Below are 22,903 nucleotides of genomic sequence, written 5' to 3' on the forward strand. Positions count from 1 at the left end.
TTATGGTTATCAAAAATACTAAATATTTATTACAGAATAAGAATTGAAGAAAAAGAACTTCTCTTGCTGTGTTTCCTTCTCTAATTTTCAGAAGTTTTTCAAAATATTAGAAGAAAAAGACACAACTGTTACAGTCCTCCTCCATGACTGTGCAGCTTTCAAGCATCACAGATGAATTGTATCATATAAAATACCTTTGCTCAATTATTACCTAACTCAGCTACTGCCAAGACAGGGAATTTGTCTCTAAAGACACTGATAGAAAAAGTGAAAAAAGAAAGAAGTGCTTGACATCAAAGTAGAGCAGAAACTTGTTCAGTTAGGGCCTTTTTCTTCTTCTGTGATAGCGCTTTGTTAAATAATATTATTAAGAGTTTGTTTCCAGCAATGTAGAAATACAGGCGTTGGTATCACTAGAGAGACTAGAATTCCCAAGATCTAGCCAACCTGAGTGCCATACACTTGGGACAACTTGGTTTTGTAAGACTGCTGCTATCTCTTACTCACCTAACTTGCACTCCTGGTCCTGTAATTCCTCCCCTATTATTGTCAATGACTTACTTAGACCTGGTCACTTCTGAGATTATGGAAATGTCCTGAAGTGTTAAGTAATGATTGTTGTGATAAGTAATGATTGTTGTGATTAGCAATGTTCTACACAAATCTGGTTGTTTTGCCATATTCCTTAAAGAATGTTCATAATGTGTTTCACTGTCTCAAAACATTTCTCATATCCAAGTTAATTAGGTTCAGACATAAAATTTGTTTTGTGTTTTGTTTTTTGTTTTTTTTTTTCCCTAAATGCCTGCCTTACACAGAACACAGGAAACATGGATATCCCATAGAACTAAGTCTATGTATTGGTCTCAAACCTTAAAACTGTAATAACACCTTGTATCTGTCTTGGCTCTGCTGAAGAAAACAGGTAGAATCAAATCTGTCCACATGAGGATTATGGTGTAGCTGCCATTCAGGTTGAGACACAGCCCTTCTCATACTTCAGGTAGATGTGCCAAAGAAGTATTTGCTCCTTGCAGTACAAAATCACTACTGAAACAGATCATTCACCGAATTTAATGGAAATTGCATTTTTTCTGAAGACTATATACAGAAAACATATGCAGGACTAAGATATTTCCATCTGCTCCTAATCCTGAGTACTCAGCTTTCAAAAAAATTGCCAAACTTTGCAACATATCTTCCTTAATATCTATCTAACTGATATTTTTTCTTAATTAAAAAAGTACAACCTGATTATATTTTGCATGTGTGGGTAGTTGAATACCTAAACAGAAGAGCAAAAGCTTGTATTCAACCGTAATAAGCTTACAAAGCAAAGTCAAAGAAACAAACATCATATGTCAGGATTTTTTTTTTTTTTAATGACATGACAAGCTGTTCAAGTTTGGCTTTTCATTCCTCTGGTGGTACGATAGCTGCTAAGATCTACAGCTCTCCCATATTAGTGATTTAGGCAAGATTACAGTGTGGTGCATTCAGAATGGAATCGACAACCAGTTCAGAGAGAGGAAAACAGGATTTTTAATATGAAAAATTGTCTGCTTCCTCGAATTTTACCAGTCATGTCATGTTACATTAGACAGAGTAATAGAACATTAGTTGTGTAATGAGTCATGACTGCTAAAATGTAAAGAAGAATGCACTCTCAGATTGGCTAGTCCTGTTGAAAGTGATAGCTTGCATCTAATCTGCAACGCTTGTAGATATTATGCAAACCAGCTGTTTGTGAATTCCAGATCATTTGGAGATGGAAGAAGTGTCAAATACATTATCAGCTTCTCAAAATATTTCTGCGTCTTACTTTTTGTTTCTAGATAACAAGAACATTTTGAGAAATACAATTATAAGTTGTCTTCATTTCACACTTGACAGTTTTCTTACATCCTTTGGGTCAGAACTTCAGTTGAATCAATCATAAGGGTGTTTGTTTTAGTGATATCAGCAGAGCTTCAGATGTTTGAACAACTTTAAATCTACTCTGTTTTAGAGGTATGGTGGCATAAAGTTTCACTTAGCAATGTAGCAGCTAACAATCTTTCTCCAAAAGTATTTTTACCTTGTTACAAGATGATGTTTAATTGCAACTAAAATATGTCACAGAAATACTTCAGAGAAATTTTATCAGGAAAGAAGAAGGTAGAGATTTTAATTTCAGATTATTTTGAGTGATGAACTGAATAAAAATCTGACTCTTGAACTTCAACGTGTGAGACTTGCTGGCTGTTGTTTTGCCAGATATTCTGAGGCATGCTAAATATTCTCCTCTGTTACACTACAAATAACAAAAGGCTTTCTTTCTTTTCCCCTCTCCATCACTAGTAAACAAGAACTAAATTCAGACCACTGATGGTTTTGTGTGCTTTAATTCTGGATTTCAGCCATATCACACAGCAAGTCAAACCAGCTGTTTCAAAGTCGGAACATTTTTAATATTTTACCTATGCAGTACTACTGCTTGCCACATAAATACTCTGCATCATACAGGAACCCCTTGGAACTTGATCACATCCATAAGTTTTGTGTCTAAAAGGGAGAACAAAATGGTTGGCAATGAACCCTTAAGAACTAGGCAAACTAGATTCAGGTTTTGACTGTTTTGATTAATACTAACATGATAAATTATGAAAATAACCTCAGCAGTGGGAGTTTGAGATTCATTTGGTCAGAAAAAAGAACATTTGAAAATGGAAAGATTACCTATATAGAAATGTACACCTACAAAAATCAAGAGATGTAAACTTCTAATGCTACCAAAACAATCTGCTCATTATGTCCCTTACATATAATATTTAGAAAAATAACTCTTATTTTCAAATACTTCAGTTTATTCAGAGTGCTGCCATTTTATTTAGATACGTGTGTTAGGCACACCTAACTAGCTTCATCTGAAATCACTAGGAACAGTCAATCTCATAAACAGCAACTCAGAACAGGAAAAATAAAAACAATAAGGAAAAAGAGATTGATTTTTGCAATGCTGATTGAAGATGAACATTTAGATGGAAAACAGAGCTGACTGAGTCCATGAACTGCTATGTATGTCGTTTTTGTGAAAGTTTCTCATTTATTACTACTGTTCAATTACAGTCTTATATATCTATACCAACCATAATTTAGCACCAGTGTAGATGAATTGCCAACACTTGGCTTTTTCTGAGCAAAAAATACACAACTCCTGAGCTTAATTATATTGTCAAGCAATGTACAGATTTTTAGCTGTTCTATCTTTATATATGTCTCAAGAATCACATTGCTAAATCTCCACAGAGTATATTGAAAGATCACCCCTTTATGACTATATTTTTGCTTCATATACTTTTTATTTAAATTGAAGTTGTATCAACTTACATTTTTAATAGCAGTGAAATCCTTTGGGTTTTTATTAGATAGAATCTAAGCAAAAAATTCTCTCATCTGCTCTGCTGTACAGATCTTTGAAGGGTAAAGAAATCTCTTTTATATTTGCAGTTGTGGTTACAGATTGATATGCTTAGGTCTTTACATTGCCAAAATGACTAAGTTATATACATGCAGTCACACTCAAACCAGCAAGGAAATGAGAGGAGAAACTAATGCATGTATTTTCCAGATCCTGGTTTACATTTCTGCACATACAGACCTCTTAAAATTTGCATTTTTAGAATGAAACTTTTTCCAAGTTCTGATCTGATATCTTTTTTGGTTGGTTGGTTGGTTGGTTGGTTGGTTTTGAGGGGTTTGCCTTGATCTTAGTAGAAGCCTCGCATTGCAAACAGATCTAGAAGCAGGACTAACAACTGGGCCATGTTTAGAATCTAGGCAATATACTTGTAAAGAGAATTTTATTGTAAAAATGTGGTTCCAAAAGACTGCATGCTTGGCCTTAGCTTATAAAAGACAAGAAGAAAACTCGTTATAGAACCTGTATGGCTTATGATGCTGACCAGAAACTGGATAGCTATACTGTCCAGAGTAAGTGAGAGTCAGAGACACCTTTCATTTATAAAAAAGAAAGAAGAAAAATTAAGTAATTTGGGATAAAAGGAGTAAGAATCTTGAAGTCATTAAGCTATGCAATTTCAGTATCTCTATTCCATCTAAAATCTCATTATAATGACGATGATGACTATTATTATTATTTACACAGGTAGATGCACACACATTTTAGTTGCAGGAGATTCCGTTGTAGGATTGCTAATGAAATATGCAGTGATTTTTGTGGGAGTGTAACATCTTACAAATTGCCATGCAATAGAGAGATACAGACTCTTTCTCACTGCAGGCAATAAAATAAAACAAAAACAAATTAAAAAAAAAATCTGGGCTACATAATTTAAGTTCCTCTTCATTATTCTGACATTAGCTAGCCTCAGGCTTTAGAATCTGCTCAATTGTAATGAATCGTTAAGATTTCACTTGGACCAAGGAGAAGATAACACCTCATTGTACTTAGTTGTTAGCAAGATTTTAACAAAATAACATCTGCTTTCTTATATGGTGGATGATTTAATTTTTAAACACTTGTTCCCAACCTTTAATTTTCTGCAAAACAACCACATAAATTATTAATTCATCTATATTTCCTCAAGGCGAGTTAGACTTAAGGTCCTTCATAAATATTTAAGAATTCTATTGCAAAATAAACAAAAACTCCCACTTAACTTTTAATTGCAAGTCCCCAAAACCAGCAGCAGCATCAACAACAGTAAAGAGAAAGATTTCAGAGAAAAATACTTTTTTGTGAAAGGATCCAGCCTCATAAGCTTGCAGAAATTCAGTGTTTTTACACCAAGTTTGCAAAACATGTATTTCATTAGCAACAAAAGTCCCCCCCAAAAAACCAAAAAAACCCCAAAAAAACTGCAAAACAAACAACACAAAAAAAAAAAAAACCCAAACCAAACTAGTGTTCAAATATAACCCAGACCTGAACTGAAAATCTCCCTAGTGGTTCCCAGGAACATGAAGTGCAACACACGTTTATATGCTTTTTCTGGGAATACATTTGCCTATATTTATACCAAGTGTTATCCAGGCCCAAATCTGAGTTGCCGTTTAATTCTGGATCTGAGAAGTGAAGGCAGACTCAAGATTCAGGGCTGGCCTAATGTAGTTTCATTATGCTGCCAACTCCTCCTCTTTAACCCAAAGGAATTGTGCAAATAACTATGGGTCACTGTGTTTGCTATCTCACCCTCTCCTAGAACAGTTCTCACCTCTTGGAAAAACAGAGCTCTCTGAAGCTTTTGGAGTGGTGTAGAAATTACAGCAAAACTAAGATTTAAGTTCTGTGAATGTAAAAAAAATTACTTATTTATATATATATATACACTTTTTTATATACTTTTGTCTTTTTGCAAAAAGTGTGTTTTTTCCTTAACATTTGTTGGGATTTTTACCCATATCATACATGAGAAAAATACTAAAAAAAATTATATTTCAATGTTTTTATGTTTCAGCATTGCTTTGATGTAAATCTAATCTTTTGAAAATATTTATTAGTTGAATTTATATTTTTAGACATAAAAATTATCTTAAGAAACTTTTTTTACCCCTTAAGGTAAAAACAGTGAATCAGTTATTATCTCACTTCATGTAAGAAATAATTTTACAGAAATATAAATATTTAAAAGCTCCAGTCCTTATTCCAAATGAAGAAAAATAAAAAGATTCTACCACAAAATGCAAAAAACATAGTGTCAGCATTTTCGGATTTCCTCTAGAACTATAACAACCTCCTAAAACCTAAAACTTGATTAAAAATTCAAGTGTATGTGTAATAGGGATGACATCTAAATACTCTGCATAATATGGAAGAGCTTAGCTCTGATCACTTTTATGTCTTCCCTTCTCCTCCAGACTCTCATTTTGGCTGTGGTTCCCCACAGATACGGACTCATGGATTCCAACTGTGCTCTCACCTTTTCCAGTGCTGTCCAGAACTAATTCCAAGGAGGTAAGCAAAATACAGAGATGTGAGAGTGGGCTAAAGGGGATTTAAAAGAGGCTCATGGAAGTATTCCTCCTGCCTTGCCATATGGATATTGATTTCTCCCCCTCAGGCTGAATATAATTGCCTGCTCTAATTTAGCATTGATCTACCCACCCAAGTTTCTTAAAGCACTGCACAAGCATCAATTAAATTGTTCCCAATGCCACCTTTGAGAAGTCGGATAGCTATAATTATTCACACTTAGATGATGGTGAGGGGTAAAAAGTGATTCGTCCTGAGCTATTCAGTGAAACAAGCCAGGAACAAAGCACGAGACAATTATACCCTGCCATGTGCCCATTATCAGATAATTCAGAATTTTTCAAAAGGCAAAATATTTGCACATCTAATGACTTGGGATTCCAGTGAAACATACCTGGTTAGATAACGAGCATAGCATGACTGCTGCTGATCATATCGGATGTGCCTCTTGCCTTGACTTCTCTCTTTTGTAGGATTTTTCCACCGTTTTATTTTTTGTCTGTTTTGATTCCATCCACACTGCTTAAAATATAAGAGATTTTTATTTCCTATGGTTCAGCTCTTGGTGCTTGATTGTTGATTTGTTCTCTCATAAGAACTTTTATGTTTTATTACCTGCAAGAGATAACACCTCTTGCTGCTGAGGATGAGAAACATGGTTTTGCTGCTCTGCTTTTTAGTGTCATTTTATTTAGTAGTTCAAGAAAAATCAGATAGGGTGCTGATGAGGAGAAACAAGTACAAAGTATGTCATAAACACATCCAAGAGCTGAGAAAAATTAAAAGTTCTAGCATATTTACTAAGAAAGCCCAATGTTAGAGCAATGCCTGGGTTAGAAATTTCTTTGGATCAGATAGCAGCAATAAACCAAAGTCATACTGGATATCAGATTTAGTTTAGACAGCTTCCCTATGAAATATGTGACTTGTTGTCAATGAAGAGAAAAACACAAACAACCCCCCCCACACACACCTGGCACACTATTACAAGGTTTTTAACCTACACATGGACAAACATTGACAGATTTGTTCAAATGTAAGTTGGACACAACCTTTACCCTTCTGATTCAAGCTTTATATGAAAGAAAATCATATTGGAAAGCTCTACAATACGTACAAACTTTAATTATCAGCTAGGCTATGCTACCCGATGCTTTCTCAGAGAAACCACAGGAATGTCAATAACTTGGTACATATTATTTGACCTCATTTTGCTACACTGCTTGGCTTGAACAATGTAACCCTGCATTTTTGGCTAAGAATTTCTGACTTCAAAGAATCCCCTCTGGGTGGCACTTAGGGCCCTGGGTTAACTTTAAACATGTTCATAATATGATCCAAATTGCTTTAGGCTTCACTGTTAATATTCTAGAAAATTAGGGGTATAGAATACAAACTCCTTAGGCTGTTTCTTCTGAAGCATACATTTTTCAGAATAGCAGATGTGAGAGATAGCAATGAACTCACTCTTGACTCCTGATGTAGTTATGGAAATTAGGCAGAGTTCCCTCGCTCTGACCCTTACAAGTATGCAATATATGATAAAAGAAAAATGATTGTGGATTTTTTAAAATTTTGTTCCCTTTTTGTTTGTTGGTTTGGTTTAAATAAGACCTAGACCCATAATCTTCTTCCAAAAGACTGTAGTTTTAGGATGAGTTTTCTCCTGTGTGAGGCCTTTGCATGAAGGTAATGATTTACAAAGGATCAAAGAGTTGCAGGCTTAATTCTTACTTTCTCCACTATATATACAACTATGTAGCTTCTGAACATCTCTTACGTATATGATGATATATTCTACTGTAAAAAGTTTGGACTCTCTAATCCTTCCAAGTGGTGGATCTAATCCTTCCAAGGTGGTAAGCAAGTGGTCCCAACTGTCCCATTTGCCTACCATTAGTCTGCATGTAAACCCTGACAAAACTGCATTGCAGAGGAAATATCATTATTTTTATAAGCTCACCCATCTTACAACCCAGTGAATCGTGTCTGACACTAAACAGAGAAAATATAAGATTATCACAGTCTGATAGTATTTACTTCATTTTGAGATTTCCTTGAAACACATCTGAGTCCCAAATTGCACAGTTACCACAAAGTTCCAGCATGAAGCACACAGTGAAGCAGTTTCTCATGGCTCTAGAATCAGCAAAAAAAAAAAGAGAAGAGAAGAGAAGAGAAGAGAAGAGAAGAGAAGAGAAGAGAAGAGAAGAGAAGAGAAGAGAAGAGAAGAGAAGAGAAGAGAAGAGAAGAGAAGAGAAGAGAAGAGAAGAGAAGAGAAGAGAGAAGAGAAGAGAAGAGAAGAGAAGAGAAGAGAAGAGAAGAGAAGAGAAGAGAAGAGAAGAGAAGAGAAGAGAAGAGAAGAGAAGAGAAGAGAAGAGAAGAGAAGAGAAGAGAAGAGAAGAGAAGAGAAGAGAAGAGAAGAGAAGAGAAGAGAAGAGAAGAGAAGAGAAGAGAAGAGAAGAGAAGAGAAGAGAAGAGAAGAGAAGAGAAGAGAAGAGAAGAGAAGAGAAGAGAAGAGAAGAGAAGAGAAGAGAAGAGAAGAGAAGAGAAGAGAAGAGAAGAGAAGAGAAGAGAAGAGAAGAGAAGAGAAGAGAAGAGAAGAGAAGAGAAGAGAAGAGAAGAGAAGAGAAGCTTTTACATCATACATTGACTTTCTTACCTCGGCTGGCATTGCCTTTTCCTTTCTCAAGATACATAAGAGCTAGTACTGACATTACAAAGAAGTTGCTGTCCTACCTACCATGAAAGTCTAGGGAATAGGTTGCCTCCAAACTAACTGGACTAGAAGAGTGAATATGGCATGAGAATTTGCTGTTTGGAAATTTCTGCTATAATTTTTTTCCCTTCAAGTAACAGTGAATTTTGGGGGTATATATCATCAGCATTCAAATAACACATTTTGTTTATATGCTATTTAAAAAGGGATTTGTGCCTATAAGGGTGATTAAGTAAGAAACTGAGATATTGCTATTGTTAATTTTCCACTTGCAGAATGAATGGGGGAACTTAATGTATATCTATATCTATCTATACACACAAAGGGAAGAGCAAGTAAGTAAAATGTAGAAAGTCTTTTGTAAAAATAGCAGCAAAAAACCTTGTGCTTCATGGTGTTGTCTGGGAGGTAAGGTAGATAATAGCTTTCCCTGATAAAAGTTTCCCACTTAAAGGAAACATTTAACACAGCAATAACTGAAGCCCATACTGTGCAACTTGAAGCATCACCTCAGCCATGGAGCAGTTGGACGTATTCATAGGGGCTTTTTGATAACCCCAGGACATAATGTGTGCTCTGATCACCCACAAGAAATAGAAATGCTTTTCATATGCATGACCCACCATGCATTTTAACTGGGAGAGGAAAGGTACTTATCAAGATAACACTGACAGGTGGCAGAGCAACTCAAACAGTACAAGACAGAAATTCTCAGCCAGAGGGTGGCAACAGAAAATGAACTAATGCTGACTGGTGTAAGCTGATATGTTTCCAGTTACAGCATCCTGATTGTGTGAAATGGGATATTGGGAGAGACTTGGATTGCTAATGTTGAAAATTCTTATTTTCTCCCTATTGAAGTTCCTTTATTTTCCTTACATTATTCTTTCACACTGGATACAATCATGCTTTGTGCAGGAACATTTGGGATAACTTTAACATTAAGCAACTGAGAACAGCAAGTTTTCCTTATCTGCTTGCAGAAGAACCGTCATTAAATTCTGAATCATATGGCTCCAACTAATCTGCTTAAAGGAAGAAGGTATTTTTCAGGCATCCTGAGTCATGGATCCCTTTGATATAATTTTCTCTTTGTCACAATTTCTTTTACCTTTTCCATGACCTGAATAAGCTAAAAATAACTTAGGGATGGTGCATTATCCTTAGTTTGTTAGCTGCTAAGCTTAAAATAAGTTCTCCAGCTTATTTTTCACCACAGAACAAAATCAGAACCCCAGTTAGACTTAAATCTAAGCTTTTATTACAATGTCATGAGGGGGTTTGATTTGGTTTGGGTTTTTTCTTTTCTTTTTTCTTTTTTTTTTTTTTGAGAGAAGTCAACTATTTCATAGATGTAACGAGATGGCTTCTGCTAAAGTTTCTTTTCTTCAGTCTTACTGCTCTGTAATGAAAGTGTTTCACTCAAGTTACTTGCAAATATCATCAACACTTTTTAAAAGCTTTGGACTATTTTTCAGAATCAAAATAGTCAGAAACTCAATGTCACCACCACCACCCCTTCTCCAGCTATTTCAGATTTACAGCTCTGTTTTGGCTTGAGCTATAGCATCTCACATACACCTGAGAAAACAGGTGAATTTGACCCTGTGTATTTTTGCCTAAGATAACCAACTTTAGTACTATTTCAGTATTAGTAGAAAAAAAAAAGAAGAAGAAAAAAAAAAAGTAGAGGTGAGATTTCAAGTTGCTTTTAACTTACTTTTAGCTTCATATATACATATTTATATGCACATGTGAACCACTGATATACAGATGTCTCTTGGCAGATATATATGACTGCTAGATTTAATCGCCACTCAACAAACTAAAATTGTTTAAAAATGCCTCTGTAATATCTGATAATGTATGGTGTTTGTCCCATCTTGTATTAAGTGTGAGTTAATCTCTCACAAAACAATGTTTTACCAAGTCTCAAGGTTGGCTGTAGGACACACCATTTTAGCTAGTATCACACAGGAGATCAGTTATTTCCCATTGTGATTCCCAATTGGCATCTTGCAGTGAGCTTGTTTACTGCTCTGCAGCAGAATGGATTGTCTGTCGTTAAGTACAAAAAAGCTGCATGAAAATAGTGTTAAGTCTCTGGTTGAAGCTGACAGATTCTAGGGAAGTCTAAATTAAAGATGAAGTATCAGAATAGCAGTTGTCTTTTGAAGCAATATTACCTTGGAATGGGAAAGGAAGGCAGCATAGGTAGGAGCTTTTGTCTGGCCATTACTATGTCAGTCTTTCACTTAGATTCAGAAAAGTAAGAGCTTTTACAAGGTCCTTGTTTTTCCTTCTCAGACAAGAACAAAGCAGTGTAAGTGGGCCAGTACTTATAGGCAAGCTTTTGATACAATTGTAATTCAAAATGACTGAGACATAAGAATAGTATTTCTAATAGAGATGTTGACTGAGCAACCAGGCAGCACATTTACAATACTGATAAGATGGTGGAATCAGTTCTTCAGGAGAACAGTAAACGTACTTGACTTGAAGGGTATTAGTTAAATTGATTTAAAAGGCTTGATATAAGTAATCCAAAAGTAGTATTAGAAATCTGGTATAATAAGATCTGGTTGGGATTTTCTCTGTGTCAACTTAATCCTTAAAGACAGGAAGTGAGAAAAATAAAATTTAGATATAAAATTAAAAAGCAAGAATGCCAAAGCAGACACAAAGAAAGGGACATATTCTGGTTGCTGAGTGTCTTGGGTTATGTAACCAAAAAACATGTGTATTCTATTTCATCTGTAGAGAGCAGTTGGGGGATGGTTTCTTTTTTCTTTATCTCTTGCAGCTCCAGGGGAGAGGAGGGGGATGCCTTCTGATAATAGACCAGCTGTTAAAACCAGGTGGAGCAGTGTTTCTTATCTCTTTCATCAATTTTGTCCACCTTCTGGGGGAACATCTTCTGTTAATGAGCCATTAAGGCTCACCAATGACAGGACACATTACACCATCCCCTTGTGAGATGCTTCACTCAGTGCGGGGGGAGCCAACCATTCCCTACCCAGACAAAATGGGGACACAGGGACCCCAGACATCCCCTTTTCCACTGGATTCCCAGAGGAAGACTGGACTGACCTCACCATCACTGAACCTGTTTACAGGATCATCTCTACTACAGCAGAATCACATCTGTCACTCCGGGAGGACTTATTTGGGCTGCTTCCAACACCCTGACAACAGGGTGTCAGGTTGTATCTCTGACTCTGTCAGGGTTTTCTAGACCTTTTGTTTGTTTGCTTGCTTGCTTGGGTTTTTTTAAATTATTATTATTATTACTGCATTTGCATTTTTTAATACTCCTAGTAAAGAACCATATTTTTGCCTGAAAGTTCCTAAATGAAAAATTGTAATAATTTGGAGGGAACGGGTTTTACATTCTCCATTCCAAGGGAAATTCCAGTTTTCCCTGATAGATACCTGTCTTTCCAAACCAAGACACTGAGATAAGAATACATGGGTGGGAGGGTAAAAAATGCTCTTCAAGAAGGGTGACCACAAAGCAGAAGACATCAAAGGACAGAGGGTATGCCTGTGAAACAAAATAGGAAATAAGACTCAAAGAGGGCTAATTAAGAGGGAGAACAAAGAAAAGTAGTGTTTGTTAGATAAATTACATGTCTAGAAGAAGAAGTTAAAAAAAAAAATTTCTTTCAAGGCAGTATTATGTATTTTGTTACTACTGTGAGGAGAAAACATAAAATGAAGAATAGATACAAGACTGTTCAGATCCCTCTAAGCTCTTGGGTTCACAGCAGGGCTAGCCTTACACAATGATCCCTATCCCACCAGCTATATGTCTTCCCAGTACTCTTTCCAGGCATAGCGAGACCTGCGTTTGTCAGAAGACAAACTCCTGAGCAGCCTGAATCAGAGAAAGAATTATCATTCATCCAAATGAAATACAAGTGAAAAAGGAGTACCTTATTCTAAACTCAGCACACATGAGCGGAACAAAGGAAAGATTTGCAGAAATTATATTTCTACCAGTTACTATCTGATTAAATCACCTAGCATAGACTTCTCAGTTGCTTAGACTTTTTGTATGGACAACAGAAAAAACCCAGCACCTCAAGACCACTAGTGTTCTAGTGTGGAAATGTCTTTCTCTGTTAGCAACTATGGTCCTAAAATAGATATAATCACCAGTATAAGGTGAAGGGATATGAATCTGGGCTCTAAATTTAGCTAATTGTCCTTGCTCTTTGTCACCATATTTATTCAGTACCTCAGCAATAGTAAGATTTTTTTTTTCCATGCAGTGACTTTTATCAATAAAAATCTATCCTTGTGAAGCTGCACAACTTCTGCACAGGTTCTGCATGCAGTAGTTGCCATTTTTCAGTCAGGAAGTAGGTTGCAGCTACAGAGAACAAAGTCTGGCTTCTATTTTCGAAGCCTGAGGCTCTGGTCTGCAGTCGAAGCCAAACTCTCACTGCTTGAGTTGTGCAGTGTTTAAATAAAAGTAATCTCAGTGTTAAATTCAAGCTCTCCATGCCATAGCAATGAAAATAACATACTGTGGCTGGAAAGTGCCTGCAGGGTTGGAGCCATGCTGCTGGAAGCAGGTGTGTGCATACAAATGGAAAGCTGGGAGAGAGGATCCCTCAGAAAGCACTGGACATTTTATAGTTCCTGGAGACTGTGTGGCTCAGTAATTTGGTCTTTATTGTACGTGGCTGAAAAAACCCTTCACCTTCTGTACATAGATCCTAGGAAGCCACTTAGAGAATTTTCCTTCTTATTTTCCAGCTAATTTTGTGTAGGAAGGTTTGAAGCACAAATAAACTGCTGTCACTGAACTAATATGACCCAATTTCATATTTATTTATGAATAGGTATTGCATATTGCTCTTTTTGAAATGAAAAATCCCATGTTAATAAGAATTTTAAGTACTTGAAGAGCACAGCTGTACATGTCTGTCAAAATATAAGAAAAATAATTATAAGTAGATGCCAGAAGCAGCTTACTTAGCATTAAAAAAAAAAAAAAAATCTCTATGTCAGTGCCTTAGGGCACCAGTGGTGCATAGTGTTTCTGACTCGCCTCACCTGGGACCCTCTGGGACCCTCCTTCACACTGCACACATGGGCCTGGGCACCTCATTTCAGCTCAGTCAACGTTTGCTGCTGAGCCAAGATTTAGATGTGTCTGTGCCTTGTCCCCAGATGATGCTGGGTGAATTTCTTGTGCTGACTTGACCTTGGACCTGACTCATCACCTCAAGTTTGTCTCGTTGCCACTGGACTGTTGTTGACAGGATGCACTGCTGTGACAGCCCTGCCCTGCTGGCCCCCTCAGCTGGTTCCAGCGTGATGTCTGTCCATGGGCTCAGTCTGTCCTGGAGTCCCCCTCAGATACTGCTCATCCTTCTTCTCAGAGCAGCTCCTGCTGCTCCCTGACACCAACACTCCTTAGAAACTCCTTATTGACATGAATGGTATTCAAGGCAGTTCATTCAAAAGGATGAATATGTGGATGTTATCTCACTAGAACGGGAATGTAGAAGCAAAAGTCTGTTCTGAAGCGCTGTAATTGCTGAAGAAAGTAGCAGTTGTTGATAGGGATCATGATTTATCTGCACTTCTTTTATTTTGAGACATGCTTCTATAGAGCACCATGGGTTTTACCATAAAATTTAGCTAAGTAGTTCCATTAAGAATATTTTAAAAGCTTTACTTGCCATTGTAAAATTTTGTAGATTCATGATTCTCTTTATTGTTAGTAAGGAATAGAACTTATTAAGCAAGATGCTATTTTCTGCTCATAGATATCTACTCTATGAGGAATGATTAGGAATACCAAACAGAAACTCCTTTCTATCAAACAGGAGAAAGGAAGTTATTTTGACTTTCTATTCCTTGCATTTCATTTGTCCTCTAGAATCATCTCAATTGAAAATCCAAACAATGTTTTTGCAAGCAGTTGACACTGTCAGTAGTCTTGCACTAGACCTTTTCTTGTCATAAGAGGCAGGGCTTGTCACTATTTTGAAGGCCTGATTTTGAAGGCCACACTTAGTGCCAGGCAGCCCTAAGTCTCGGATGTCCTTTACAGGCTGGTGCTGTGTAGCAGTGTGTCCCCCTGTGAGAAGATGCTCTTGGAAGAATTGATACCTGGGGATCAGTGGAAGCTCAGATGTGTTGGCCCTAGTGATCTTCTGATGTAAGGATCCCTCAGGTTTGCCATCTATTTGAAGCAAAAGCCTGGCCTAGGTATCAAGTCTTCTGCCTATAAATAATTTCCTTGACACCATTTACTGTAGTTCTGCTTGGATTTCCACACAGCTGAAAATTCACGTGCCTTGATGTAGGTTTTTAAACATCAGAGGTGAGAACAAGTGCATCAATATACCTGTTTTACAGTATAGATGATGCAGAGGAAATCTATCTAGCACCTATTACTGACATTTATACATATATACTGACATTATACCTTTAAAGGGGTTTTCAGCAGGTTCTTTTTTGCTTAATAGTCCTCCTGATAAAGTAGGAAATATATTTCTTTTTGTGAAGCCAGCAACGGTGATGAAGACATAGTAACAGGAATAAAAAGCAAACAAAATGGAGATGTGATTTAAAGCAACTCTTGGCTTCTAATATGTGCATTTTGAAGTCAGATTTATATAATATTATGTAATTCATGTCCCAAAACTACAATTGCATTCTTAGTAACAGTCTTAATTGAAGGGACTAGAACAGTGCTATCTTAATTTGGAATGTTTGGGGATTAATTTTGTGATGGGAGAAATAATATGATAACATGCTTGCTCCTCCATATTGTCTGGTAAACTTTGACTTTTGGCATTGTAGTGCCACAATTTCTGTTCATATTTATGGTTTTCTTCTCCCAATACTTCTTTTAAAAATTTTCTAGCTGGTTTGTAATCTTACTTAACACTCACAGAGAACATCCTTCCAATCACTGATTCTGCATCCCAAAATAAATGCAGGGATCCTTACACTTGGAGTTGGGTTTATAAAGACTTAATTTTAGAAGTTTGAAGTTTTGGTGCACTGAAATATACATCATTAAAGCTCTTACATGCAACATCTGCTTACATCCTATAATGTCATCCCATCGTAAGTGAACATTCAATCCTAACTCATTATGCCTCTCCAAGCAAGCTGCAGCCCTGAAACTTAGGAAGGAGATTTGCTTCTGTTCACAGAGATTGATGCAATCTGTAATTAGAACCCCATACTCTTCCCAGCTGCTGTTGCTGGCACAGTTGCATTTGAGAATGATGTAATATATCTTCTACTGCAGCACTTCCTACTCCTTTCAGTCAAATGTACAGGCTTACTAGCTTGGAGCTCACCCGTGCCTGTCACTAGCCCTTATCCTCCATTTAACTTTGTGCAGAGTGAAAAGGAGCTAGTGTTAGGTACCAGTGCCTTGCTGGCACCCCGTGCATGAGTTCCTTATTAAATGAAGGAGAGATCTGAATATCAGTAGAAAAAGCTTGAAATGCAGAGCAGTACCATAAGTTAGTCATATTTGCATAGGTCTAAATCATGTTTCTAAAACTGAAGTATGTGACTATTAGTACAGAATGAGGGGCTGCAGCTCTGGAAAGTAACAATTCTGAGAGGTGGTTACAACATACAAGTAACTGTCCTGTGTGGTGGTATATTAAAAGGGAAAAATTAATTTTTAGATTTATTTATATTTTAATAGGAAATACTGATTAATATTTAGGATACATTTAGGTAACTCTACATCTGAGTGTGATTGTCAGCTGCAATCTGCTCTTTTGCCATGGTTTCTAAATCTGTGGAAGAAGAAGAATTAGATATTTTGTGTCTTCTATAGACATATGGTTCTAAACTTGAGAAACTATTCAAGGTAGCTTCTAATTAACTAGAATTAACTGGAGATCAGTGAAGACAGAGAAAGATGTTCTGTTTGTTAAAAGGAGAACTGAGAAATTATGTGTTTTCATGAATAAATTTCTGAGGAAGATAATGGATGGTAAACAGCTAAAACTTATCAATAATAAGAAAAAAACCCCCAGTTTCTAGAAACATAAATCAAGGGAATTTATGCTTGAAAAGCATAAATTTTCAAATGTCATTTTCTCACAGATTTTAATCTCTGAAACAACATGTGTATCGATGTGACTAGTCTTTCAACTTCTAAGGTTATAAAATGAAGGTTGGACGCTTTTTTGAAAGATAAGCTTTAGCCAAAACAGGTTAGTGAACACACTGGAAAGCTAATTGGATGAAATGTAATATGAAGGCATTCAGAGCAGAAGTTTTAATGATTCATTTTAGTCATAAAAGTCTGTGAAGCCGACTAAAATACTCCAGTTGACCTAAGTAGATTTCTTTTCTGTAAGAATAATGAAGAACATTAACCTTCTTAGGTCACACACCAATTATTTAATTACTTTCCATTCTCAGTAAACTTTCCAGAAGAAACACATTCTACCAGGATTAAACACATCTATTTTTTAGTGAAGAGATAAGAGACTTCACACAGAGGAAAACGAAATATTGAACTGTATGTACACAAGTGAATTACAGCATCTATATTCAATCAATGGACAATCTCTAGTATACATAGAAGGAAATTACTTGATGGCCTTCAAGTTAGTCATACAGTAAGTTAGAAACAAGCCTGAATTCTACTGGAAAAAGATGTGGTTCAGTATCTGTTAGCTAAACAGAGTGATTGAACTTGATTGCTAGCCCAGCATATCTTCTTTAAACTTGTTTGGAAAGCAGCTCCGCATGATGGCACATCTGTGAGGGAGGTATAATATTTTGTTGATCAAAAGAGCTGAGAAAGCAAAACCTTGAATATTTTCCTTGTCAGCTGATATGAGGAACATGAGTTAATGAGATAGGTTTTGAGATTGTTTCAGTAAATGGCTTGCTAAAATAGGTTTCCTCCCATATACAATGTGGAAACTTGTAACAGAAGTAAGATTCTGTAAAGCTTCTGTGAGGTTTGCTTTTTTTTTGTTTTTAACTAGATCCCATATCTGCATTTTTCATTTTTGTTATTGTTACTGCAGAACACAGACCTGGAAATTATCCATAGATCATTAGTCACAATGACATTTTAAAAAACTCAAGAGGACAAAGTGAGCTTCCAATTCGTCTTCCTTTTCTTTTTTCTCTCTCTCCAAAAATGCTCTTGTATGGTATTGTATTAAGGAGAATAAATTAGATGGACTCTGTTCCCTGTTACATCCATACAGGGCCCTTGCCATCTGTGAGATGGGTATCACAGAATTTATTTCCACATATCTTGCAATTAATATCAAGTGCTTCTTTAAACATGTGGTTCAAACTCTGTGGGGAATTCTATAACAAGATTTTAGTTTCCTGACAGCACTTCAAACTGAAATAGTTTCAAATATGCAGTAAAAGGGAAAATAGTTGCTGTGGGAAAAACTTAAGGGTCATTTTTTGAAAGGACACATTCAGATACAAGAGTAATGCACTCTTCTGAGCTAAGGGACCTATTCTCTATTCTGTGAGCCTGTACTTCCTGATAACATTAATCAGAGTAATGTATGCATGCTGAGTGGAGGCTAAGTTCTTAATTGTCCTAATGATACTGTTTGTAGTGAGGTGTTTTGGTGAGGTTTTTTTTTGTTGTTGTAGTGTTTTGTTTTTTGTTTTTGTTTGTTTGTTTGTTTTTTAATTTTTTTTCTAAGTTTTTTTGTTTTAAAAGCCTAAGTGTTTCTTCCATTCTTACCGAATTTAGAGAAATGTGTAAAAAGGAAGGGCAAAGATGCCCTATGGGACTTTCATTTACTGAAAAGGATGTTGACAGCAAGAATCAACAGAACAAGAATAAAACCTTGATTCTTACTATGAATCAATAAAATTTAATACAAATATAAAAGCAGTTGTTCTTCCCTTAATGTAGTAAACTTCAGAGGAAATTCCGAGCAAGTGAATACAAATGTTTTATTATATGAATAATGCTGTCATTTAATTACTTAAATAAATTCTTAACACAACATCATTGCAAAATTCTTCCTGCAATCTGCAGAAAAGGATCTAAATGAAAATAAAGATATAATTAGCTAAAACCACATTCTTTATATTGACCCATGAGCAACCTAAATAACAATTTAGCACTTTTTTTTCCTGTCACTCATGCTGAGGTATGGAAGGTATTTTCCCTAAAGAAAAAGCCTTTAAGCATCTGTCATACTGTCACCCTGCTCATTCTATCTGCAGTACTAATGGCAAGAAAGAGTGGAGTCAGAGCAGGTATGTGAACATGGATCAGTCACACCCTGGGACCCTGTCTAGATCTACGTGCAAGCAAGGACCAAAAGCATCATGGATTTGGAGGTGGTTTCTCACCAAGGAGCATTTTAAGCAGCTGCTTCCTACAAAATAAATGGAACTTGAGGCACAGGATATCTACTTTTATTTGCATAGATAGCACGACTGGTTTACTAGGATGTTCTTACAGTTTAATGGTGATATGAAGCAAATGAATCACTGCATCTATGTTGGCAGTTTATTTTCTTTTGGTTGACAGAGGACAGATTGCATGATTCTATCTATATCTGTATAGGATATCTTCTTCCTCCCTTACAGATTATTTAAAAGCAATTAAAAATTTATTCAAAAACTGGTTGACGCAGGTGTTCAAGATATCCAGGTTTGTGAAAGGTCAATACGATAAAGAAACTGTGGTGTTTGGCCCAAAAGCTGTGTCACTCTTTAATTTTCTGAGTTAGATTGTACCTTTCTTTAAGGATGTGCAGTTACAGTACATGTGTTACTCAAAACAACCACCAGGCAGGATGGAGTGCATGTATGCAGAGGGCTTAGGCTGCTGTTGCCACCTCCTTTTTCCCCAACAACTTCTTGAGATAGAGGGGTAGATCATAACCAACATTTATTGGAACAGCCATTGTTTATTAATTTTTTGTTATTAAAATAATCTTGCTGTTGATACCAGGTATCTGTTTGCACAGTACATTTACCTGTTTCATCACACAGCTCACAGTCACTCATAGTTACCATGTGGAAGCCACAATGAGGAGGTCAAATGAAAAGTGAGGCCAACAGAAGTGGAAGGCCACACTGAAGCACCAGTGGTCTCTTGGTACAAGCTCAGGAAGTCCCCTAAGAGGAGATGAGAATGTAATCCAGTTGTCTTTGCCCACAGCAGCCACCACACTCTTTCATGTGGTCTGTCATCACACAACCCATTGTTCATGTGTGTGTTGGCCTTCTACAAATTTGGCTAACCCCTGGTGTCCTGAGTTTGTCATGTCTCAGATTCATCAGGAGCACTAGAGCTAATGTAAGTTCTTTAAAGCACCTTCTGCCCTCTCCCTCCCTTCCTGTCCTCACATCCTGTTATTTTAAGATTAACAGGAAATAAAAGCAAAATTGTATTATAAAAGAATGGTATTCTTTTCCTTCTTGGAGAAAATCTCTTTTCTATTCTGCTAGGAGTTATTTATATTGTGTCACGTCAGAATTTTTTACTTTTCAGGAATTCCAGCATAGCAGGTGTATATGGAGTTAATATAATGTGATCTGGTAATTTGCAAGTATTGTTTTATCACTGATAAACATTGTCAAATAGTCTTGCAGCCTTTTTGAACTCAGGAATCATAGCAAAGCTTCTCCAGCTAAGGAACTGTGAATGTCTCCTGCTTCACTATTCCGGAAATTAGTGAACACTGTTTTTCTGTTTATAAATGTGAGAGAAAACAGAAACAGCCTAAAAAAATTACACAACAAAAAAAAGAGGCCCATTGTTCTGAATCGTAAAACTGCCAAAAAGGTAAATTGCAGGTCTGAAAATGAATTTATTAAAAGAAGATGGAAGACCTGTTTTTTGCAAACCTTCCAATAGAGGCACTAAATCAAATCCCAAATCTTCAGTAGCAGATATTAGACGTCAAGCTTACAGCTCCCACATTTATCTCCCCATCCTCTGGGTGTAGCTTGATTCAGTGCTGGAAAGAATAGGGCTGCTATAATTAAGATGCAAAGACACTGCCTCTGTGTTCTTCCTCACACTATCTATATCATTAGTCCTTGAAGTCTGGGCATCTGAGACTTAAAATAAACTTCATGTGAGGAAAAATAATATTTATTAAAGTGAAAGCTGTTGACAATTTACAATTCATTCAGGAAATTAGAGCATTATGCTTTCACCGTTTCTCAAAAAAAATCTTTATTAATTTGTTCTTCTTAAAAAATAATTTGAAATGATTCATCACTTCTTCTACTAGCTCTTATAGTATCCTTCTGAAAATGATTCCTTTTAAAATTGAAACACAAGCTCTCTACTTTTCTGTTAGATACTTCTGTGGATATTTCTGAAGAGTGATTTATAAGCTGTAGATTCTCCTGCATGTAAAAGGATTCAAAACAAAAAAAAAGAGATCAGAGTAAATAGCAAAGCTGACCTAAAAAGGTACAGTTCAGGCCTAAAACTTTGATTTGATAGGTTGTCCCTCATGCAGCTTACAAATTGTTGAAACACAATTTGGTTGTTCTTGAAAGGAAAAGAAATAATCCCAATGGAAAAGTCTTGAGAAAAAGGTATGGGAAGTAGTTTAATGTGATGAGGCAGCAAAATTAAAGTTCCACCTATGGTATTCTGCCAAAACCAAGCCAACAAAATGAGAAGTATCACAGAGCAACAGTCTTGTAAATTCCTGGACAAATGACATTGACTGTGACATCAAATTATTACATCTATGCAAAGAGAGACAAAGCCTTACAGAATGACCGTTCATAGTAATGTAAAGGAGCCAACTGGAAAGAGAAGCAGAAAATTTTCAGCAATCTGTATACTGCTGCAAAATAAAGAAATATTTAATAAATATTTGTAGCTGAAAGTGCAACAGTTTTTAAAAAAGCCTCAATAGTTTTTCTGGGTATATGCTATGAGAATTAAAGATGGATGGCTCTTAGTTAATTTTGCCTTACTATTCTGCCCCTATTTTACTTCCTAAGTGTTGTATTCACAGTTACCTGATTTTTAGGTAGCAGACCTGACAAGCTCCTCACCAAAAGATATTGTGGATGTATGGTTTCAAGGGACACTGGAAAATTTGAAGAAATATCCATTGTAGGTTACCAAACAGACAAACTCTCTCTATGATTCAGGAAATGGCCTGACCTAAAAACTGTTAAAGTCTAGGGGATTAGTTGAGAGAAACAATGGTTACTAGGTCTTATTTCCCCTCTGCCCCTCTGGTTTGTATTGCTGCTGGAGACAGCACACTCATCTGGTGCTGCCAAAGCAAGACATTCTTGAGAAGATACTTTTGCTCCAGCAAAATGCATGTTTGATTTATAAACTACTTGCAGCTATTGTTGCATATTTCTTTTGTTGTATATTTCTCTCTGAATTGGCATTGTTATCTAAGAAAGTATATTCCAGTGTAATTTTGATAGAAATTACCTGATAGAAGTTCTAAATTAATATACTTTTCTAGAAAAATGTCGTACCTTTGGACTAGTGGTCTTATTTTTCTTTTTTTTCCTTTTTTCTTTTTTTTTTCTTTATAAAAATATATACAGAGAAATACATATTGAAAAAGGTTGAAGGAATGACTCCTTTAGGAGACTTAGTTGCTGTACACATTGTGTTTTAATGAACAGCTATGCTCTTCCATCTCAATTAGTGTCCATAGCACAAGTGGAACTGAAGACAGGAGAGAAAACAAAGGGCTGCATCAGCAGTATCAGGAAGTTCCTGTATTTGAGTCAAAGAAAAAGGTCAATTTATCATTTTTATCAATTTCTGTGAGGAATGAGAGAAGAAGATTGAGTGATGTATGTGAAAAACAATTAAAAAACCAGGCCAAGTAGTATGCTCTTGAACACAGAGTTCAAAGGAGAATATGAGAAGTGTAGTTAATACCTATAAAGAAAGAGTGACTAGTGAGAGCTCAGGGCACCCACAGAAGGATTGTACATGCCAGCCTTGGAATGATTTATACTCTACAAAAAAGAAGGTCTGTGGCTTATAAAAATCACCAAAATTATTTACAGTTTTTCACCTTACATTGTAATTTTCTGTTATTTGCTATGAACTTAGCTGAAGCATTTTCTGAGTGTTTTAGATGGCATTTTTTACTGAATTTCCCTTTCTTTTTTTCCTGAAAATCTTAACTTGTGATTTTTCTTATTCTCCTATACCGGAAATGATGTACCACTATCCAGTCAGTAAATACTTTTCCCTC

Source organism: Prinia subflava, chromosome 2, assembly GCF_021018805.1.
Source record: "Prinia subflava isolate CZ2003 ecotype Zambia chromosome 2, Cam_Psub_1.2, whole genome shotgun sequence".
Lineage (NCBI taxonomy): Eukaryota > Metazoa > Chordata > Aves > Passeriformes > Cisticolidae > Prinia > Prinia subflava.